At 38.5% G+C, this 8,062-nt stretch overlaps 1 pseudogene; it reads left to right on the top strand.

The window, feature by feature from the left end:
- Positions 1-502: 502 nt before the first annotated feature.
- Positions 503-1,785, top strand: LOC138431519 (zinc finger protein 280B-like; annotated as a pseudogene).
- Positions 1,786-8,062: the final 6,277 nt, after the last annotated feature.

Here is an 8,062-nt window from a genome sequence, read left to right on the forward strand (position 1 = left end):
CTTTAAGATACAGAAGCACATTTAAAAGTTATAAATTTTCTCATGAAGATGCAACTGGTGTGTGATTAACTTAGAATTCCAACTTAATCTTCTTTGACTCCGAAGTCCATGTTTCTAAACACTGTACAACAGTGCTTTTGTAAAAATACTCGTCCTTTACATGTGATTTCACCTAATGATCAGTAGTGTTGTTGTTGTTGTTTTTCTTTATTTTTTTAAATAGAAGAGATTAAAGTGAACATGGGACAAAGCTATGATTCTAGAGCCATGTAGACTTGTAGTCACAGGTTTTTCAGCTGTCATTCAGTCTCTTTCACACTCAGTGTCTGTGTCTGTAAGATAAGGGTGTGTATAAGTACTCTAGAGTTTTGGAGATAATCAAATAGCACATTTTCTGTACTTAACTAATATGTAGTATGTTTATACTTAGATGGCAGTTTGTATAAAGGAAGCACTGGGACTTGGGGCTGCACCCTCTAAGAATAAAAAAAGTATTAAAAATATGGAACTACCATGTATGTTACATGAAGAAGAACAAGAGCCAGAACTACGGAAAAGGGAGGGAGAAACCAAACAAGTAGATGATGATGATGATGATGAACTGATCTTGGTTGGAGTGGAACATGTAAATGAAGATGCTGATGTTATCTTTGTTGGGATGACAGCTTCGAAACCAGTCGTTTCAAACATACTGAACAGAGATACCCCAGGTTCTTGTTCAAGGAGAAAAAGGTATGGTCACTTCAGGAAAGGTAACACTCACAAATTACAGCCTGTTAGTCATGTGACTCCTACATCAGAAGCAAAGCTGTCATGCCCTTTTCTGACTCTGAATCAAGATCAACAGATAGTCCTATTATTTTGAACCTTCGTCTCAAGCTGATTATAAAAATATTTCACCGCAAATAGTGCCTAATAGCTTTTCAAAGGAGTCATGTTCTTCTTTGATTACCTTCACAAGTTCATTGCAGCATCTAGTAGAAATAGCAGTTTCTGCAGGAGATATGAATAAAAGTCCTCATGTATCAAAGCGACTTTCCACTTGTGAAACAAAAAGCAGAAATCCCAAAAGGCCAAAGCTCAGTGATGGCGTTATAGGGGAACATTCTTTAGGTTTTTCCCCTTCAGGTATTTTTCATACAGTGACCACTCAGCAAAGCACACCAGACTGTGTCCATACCTCACTAAGCCATGTTCAGAATGGAGAACCTTGTCCAACACCTTTTCCAAAGGGCAGTGTTCATTGCAAGCCTGTAAGACCTTTAGGGGAAAATGGACTGACAAAAACTGGTTTTCCAAGTTTAGCAAGTCCAAACAAGATTGCTGATCCCACAGAAGGAAATCTGATTTTGTTACTTCGTGACTTCTACTATGGAGAGCATATAGGAGCTGGGCAGCCAGAACTGAAGACCCACACAGCGTTTAAATGCCTCAGCTGCTTGAAAGTTCTAAAAAATGTCAAGTTTATGAATCACATGAAGCACCATTTGGAACTTGAGAGGCAGAGAGGTGACAGCTGGAAAAACCACACCACCTGCCAGCACTGCCTCCGCCAGTTTCCTACTCCCTTCCAGCTGCAGTGTCACACTGAAAATGGCCACAGTCCCCATGGGCCCTCCGCAGTCTGTCAAATCTGTGAGTTGTCCTTTGAGACAGATCAGGTTCTCTTAGAGCACATGAAAGAAAATCATAAGCCTGGTGAAATGCCCTATGTATGCCAGGTTTGCAGTTACAGTCATCATTTTTTGCAGATGTAGATGCACATTTCAGAGCATACCATGGTAACACTAAGAATTTACTTTGCCCGTTTTGTCTCAAAATTTTTAAAACTGCAATAGCATACAGACGTCATTATAGAGGGCACTGGGAAAAGAGTTTTCACCAGTGTTCCAAATGTCGGCTACAGTTTTTAACTTTCAAAGAGAAAATGGAGCACAAGACCCAGTGTCATTAAATGTTTAAGAAGCCTAAGCAGCTAGAAGGATTATCTCCTGAAACAAAAGTTGTTATTCAGGTATCACTAGAACTCCTTCAACCAGGATTGGTGGAAATAGCATCCATTACTGTGAACACATCTAATTCTGAATCATCACCCCCCAAATCTAAAAGTAGGTGATCAAAAGAAGAAAAAAAATAGTTAATTCTACTTTCAGTAAGTCTGAAGCAAGTGTTTCAGTCAAAGTTAAAAACCCCATTAACAACAAAAAAATAAATTATAGCATTATTCAATAATATCAAATATAGGGAAACCAATGGGTAATTTACGTGTTTTTGTTTTAAATACAGGGAGTACAATTTTGTTTGATCTGCATATTGAGATTCTATTTAAAAATCTCTTATATGTTTTTCATATAATTGTCTTAACATGTAAAAAGAATGTGTGCATGTGTGTGTGTGAGAGAGAGAGAGAGAATGAGAGAAGTGGAGAAAGGAAAAGTAACAACCTATTTTGGTATTTCATGTTACTTGTAACTTCGAAAGCTCTACTACACATATAATCTGTAGAGTGTTTTAGCAACGTAATTTTCAACTGTTTTCATGCCTTGAAGATCTCAGTATCAACTATATAGCCAGATTTGAATGTCACTCTCTGAAGTGCCTCTTGTGCTAATCTAAGATAACCTGGCTCTGAAAGCATGCAGTGGAGAAGTTGATGGAGAAGCTACGATGTGAGTTTGGACCAGACACAGGATTTAATCAGTGAAGAGCTGTGGCTTCTTGTCCCAGCTGAGGAAGAGGCATACATTCACTCCAGGCGTAAAGCCAAGGTAGAAGGAACACTGTCTCAGAGTGCTTTCACCTAGCCCAGGGACATCTCAAGGAAGCCAACCGTTAAAATGCCTGTGTTTGGTGAGAGACCCTTGCAAGCATCAGGCAGGCCCTGTGTATCACTGACTGCAGTTGGAGAAGCAGAGATAGTTAATAGAATGAGACCTGGTGCCTGTAGACCTCCTGTTGAGTGAGCAAAAGGGGAATTTGATTCATTCCGTCCCCTTTCCCATTTGGCTGGCCTGTAGTCACAATGAGGTAGACATATCTGTGTCAGACACAGTAGCAAAGCAAGTTAAAATTCCCAAAGGCAAAAGAGCCTTAATGTCCACTTTGATTTGTGCTGGACCCATAGTTTTAACTGAAAAGGATCAAACACAGGGAATCTGTTCAGTTTTTGAATTGGGCTAAATTGAGTTCTCTTACCCTTAAGCTACAATGGAGTTGTCCAAGAATAGTAAATATAGTGGATAAAAATAGTCCAGGGTGATTAAACCCTTTTTAGAACTCTTCTTTACCTTTTCCAGTTACATGTGTCTTACCCGAGTTGAACATGTGAAGATTTCAGTTTTGTATCTTATCTTGCCTTGGACACAAATGTAGTACAGTTAACAGCTAATTCTTTGCGTGTGTAATTTCCCATTGTATCAAACTAATTGAGTTTCCGTCTTTCTTGACACAGTCTGATGTGCAAGAATTGTCTCATGTATTTCAGTAATTATAAGGTCATAGAGTTATCCTTCCTCTAATCTATCCAACCACCTAATCTGTGATTATACTTGTGGAAACATTTTTTCTTGTGGTCTCCAAGGGCTCTTTCACAGACCTGAGGGGTACCCTCTAAGTATTGGTTCCTGAACATCAGCACACTTGCCTGCCTCCGTAGGTACTTGGAGTTGAGTCTCCTCCTGGAGTTGAATGTCACCCCTTCTCCACTTCTGGCACAGATACCTAGCAATCTCTGTGCACCACTCAAGGAAGCTGGGATCCTCTGCCAGGAGCAATCTCTCCGTTTCCTCTTCCTTTCTCCTCCTCTTTGTCTCTCCCCACTCTCCCCCCTCCTCAATTTATTTAAGTCCTCTAAGCTTTCACAAAATGCTGGAAAGTGATAATCACCAAGGGGTTAGCATCCCTCTCAGAACTGAAGAGGAAGGACTGCAGATGATTAAGCTATAGTGAATCTATTGTCTTCATTCTAGGTAATTTCCTGAGTGTAAATTTAAATTCAAATTGTATTTATTTACTCAAAGCTTGATTGATTTATTTGCACTTTGAATATTTTAGTAGGCCTTTCCAGTTAGTTTACTTGGACCAAAGCACTTTGCTAAGTGTCAGCTTAAACCACTTTTAGTTGTATAAAGAGTGTGTGTTCTAGTCTCAGGTAAAAACTCTATGTATAAATAAATCTGCAGACTATTGCATTCTTATCTCCTTTCTTCGATTTCTATAGTAAAAATACAAAATATTTTAGTTATGTGTTTTTATTGTTGCCTAGTATTATCAACACTGTTGCTGTTAGTTGCTGTGAAGTATGCTCCTAAGGAGTACAAGTTGTATTTATTGCCAAATTAAAAGGTTCCTGCAATAGGTCCCTGACTGCTCCTCTCTTCCATTCTCTGTCTTCTACTCTACTCTTTTCCCCACTAATGTACTCTTTTTGACAACACTGGCCTTGGTTTTCCCCCATCAAATTCCAATTCTTCCCGATCCCCAAGACTGCAAGTGCTGTTCTTCTGGAAATGCTCTTCCCGCAGGCCTGCATGGCTTGCTACCTCCCTTGTTTGAGCTTCACCAATGCTGTTCAAATAACACAATCAAATCTCCAACCCCCTCTCTTTCCTCCTCCTCCTTAAAGGCACTTGAAGTCTCTATCCTCTTCTTCCCTCTCCAGCCTAAATTTCCTAAATTTTCACCAAAAAAAAAAAAAAAAAGGAAGAGATAATAACATCAGGGCTTTGCTTCTTAGAATTAACGAGTCATTTTCAGTGCCTGCAAATAAAAGATAGTTAATAGTGAGTTGAGTTCTTTCAGGAGCTTCCTTTGATTTTCTATTGATACCTCTATATTTTGTTCACACAATGACACTTTGTTTTCTTTACAAATATACTGAATATCTGTCAAGATTACTATTTTGTTACTGCCCTTTGTGAATTTCCTTGTCTACTTTGCTTGTTATTTCAGGTAAAATTTACTATTTTATTAATGTTGCCAAAACATTGTAAGTAAAATTAGTATTTGTAGAAATAATTAAAAAATATTTCTGCTGTCTGTCTTTTTACAAATAACCTGGCATATTTTTATTTTTTAAAATAATTGTATTGTGTTGGCCAGTTCTAAACTTCTAAACAGTGATGTGTAAATGGGTTTTCTTGTTCTGAGTACCATCAAAAGCAATGAGTATCTGGCTTAATAATTTTCCATTTCTGTTTTTAGATCTTGAAGAGAATTGCTTTATTGGATAGTTTACAACATTTGTTGAGACATTTACTTTACTTTCCTTCCCCTTTCCTTTCTTCCCTTGTCACTCGTCCTCTTTCTTTCCTTCCCTTTCTTTCCCCAGGTTTTTGCTTGACTGGACCTTTCCTGAAACAAAAGTAATTCCACTCAGAGTTGAATATTATCCTCTCAGAATCCCATTTCGTTTCTCATTTCTAGTATTGGAATTAACCTCCTTGTCCCCTTATTAGATTTGCCACAGTTGTATCAATGTTTCTGATTTTCTTTTTCCAAGAACCAGCTCTTGTTTTATTATCCCAACAAGTTTTATTTTGGTTGTTTTCTATTTTTGTTTCAATTCATGTATACTTCCTGCATTCTTTAGGATTTTTTTTCTTTGTAATTTTGTTTAGAAGCTTTCTTTACAATTTTTTTCTGTAAATATATTTGACTTACAGTGTTGAGTTTCAGATGTATATCATAGTGATTTAGTTATGCAGATACACATCTATTTTTTGTAGGTTCTTTTCCATTATAGGTTATTACATGATACTGAGGATTTCTTTTTTTTTCTCCCATAGATGGTTTAGGGATTGACCTATCTTTATTTAGCAATTTTGTCTGAATCCCAAATATTTTTATGTATACATGTTTTTTTAATTAAAATTTCATTCTTTAAGATTTTTGGCAAGTTGATTCCTAAGATTTCACTTATTTTCACACTGAATGTTTTCATTTATAGTTTACTGAGAATTAAGTTTTCCTTGGAGCTCTGAGGGTATGTGTGTATATACACTGACATGTCTATATACACATCTGTTTCAGATTACTGCATGTTTTAAGATATGTAAATGTATTTTAAAATATATTTTCTGTTTGTATGGTAAAAACATGAAATGTTTTAATTCTAGAAATGTGTTCCCCCAAATGAATATAGTATAAAGAGTAAAAGGTATAAAACTATATTCCTTTGAGAATGATCCTTACTAACAGGACTTGGAAATGTTAAAAAAAATATTCATAACACTTAACTAAAGGTGGTAAGAAAAACTATTCAAGGTAAGAGTACTGCAGTGGGGTATTATAATATGGGAGAGAGATTGAGCTTACGTCTGACTCCAGCAGGGATGCAGCTGGGATTTATAGCTAAGGAACAGGGTGGGTCCATGGGCTTGCAAAGAGAGACTGGGAGACTGAAAAGCAATGGACAACAATAGCAGAATGGGTGTCAGTGGATGGAAACGTATTAAGAGGACCATAAGGGGGAGGGTGGATTCTGGCTCAACTGAGAGGATCATTGCTGAGGCTAGGCAAGGCTGATAAGATATTCAGGTGAGTGAAATGATATTTGATCTGATACTGAGGGTGGTCAAATCAAGGGTCAGGTATGTTTTCTAAGACTGAAGTAGCAGATTCTGGATTAGATTGCGCTAGATGGACAGGCAATCCTGAATAAAGACATTGCCCAAAGTTGGCAGGGCATCAATGAACTACTGCTACATAACCAATTACCCAAAACTAGCAGCTTAAAACAACATTATTTCATACTGCTGCTGAAAGTTGGGAATCCAGGAGTAATTCAGCTGAGTGTTCTGGCTCAGTGTCTCATGAGATTACCATCCTCTGAATCCTTGAAATGCACTGGTGGATTTCTTTCCTAGATGGCTTACTCACGTAGCTGTTGAAACCAGTTTCCTTGCTGGCTGTTGGGAGAAAGCCTCGGTTCTTTCACATGGGCCTCGCTAAAGGGCTACCTGAGTGTTCTCAAGATACGACGAAGCTGGCTTCTAGAGTGAGTGATCCAAGAGGATGAGCAAGAAGGCTGCAGTGCCTTTTATGACCTAGTCTCAGACGCTTCATTGTTCATTTCTACAATATTCTAACATGAGAAGTGAGCCACTAAGTCCACCACACATGTGAAGGGGAGAAGGAAGGAACCATGGACATAATTTAAAACCACGTGGTATACACATGGCCACAAATTGTCTGCATACTTGTATGTCCAAAATGCATTTTCCTGCCAACGCTTTTAAATAATTTATCCTTTATAGCATTAACTTGAAGTTCAGGACCTTGTCGTTTTAAGTCAGGTCCAGCTATGGATCAGGGTCCGCTTGTACAGTATCTCAAGTGTTCTGTTGCAAGTTGTATCTTATTCTTTGCGACCCCATGGACTGCAGCACTGCAGGCTTCCCTGTCCATAAACTCCAGGAGCTTGCTCAAACTCAAGTCCTTTGAGTCGATGATGCTATTCAACAATCCCATCCACTGCTGTCCCCTTCTACCTTCATTTTTTTCACATCATGGTCTTTTGCAATGAGTCAGTTATTCACATCAGGTAACCAAAGTATTGTAGCTCAACTTTAGCATCAGTCCTTCCAATGAATATGCAGGAGATATTTACTTTAGGATTGACTTGTTTGATCTCCTTGCAGTCCAGGAGCCCCTCAAGTCTCCAACACAGCAGTTCTTATTATACAAGTGTAGTTCCTCTAGACCTGAGGATGTGTCAACAAAAGAGATGAGTTAATCTGCTCACTTTCACAGCCAACATACAGTGGTGGGTCAGGCATAGATAACCTTCATAGACACTCGTGTTCCCGAAAGGGGAGGGGAGATGGGAGTCAATAGTAGCAGTACTGAGATCCCATGGGTTCTTGTGGGCAGTCTTTTGATTAATATTTAAGGCCTGGAAGCTTCCTAGGCTTCAGTCCCTGATTTTTTAATTCTACCCCCTGACATGATGCCATTGCATGAAAGGTGGCTAGTATATGGTTACATGAAACAGTCTCCCTAGCCTGCTCCCTGCTTGTAGAAGGTAGAAGTCCATAGCTCTTATTTTGTACTATTGCTAGTC

The sequence above is a fragment of the Ovis canadensis genome, chromosome Y (genome assembly GCF_042477335.2).
Source record: "Ovis canadensis isolate MfBH-ARS-UI-01 breed Bighorn chromosome Y, ARS-UI_OviCan_v2, whole genome shotgun sequence".
NCBI lineage: Eukaryota > Metazoa > Chordata > Mammalia > Artiodactyla > Bovidae > Ovis > Ovis canadensis.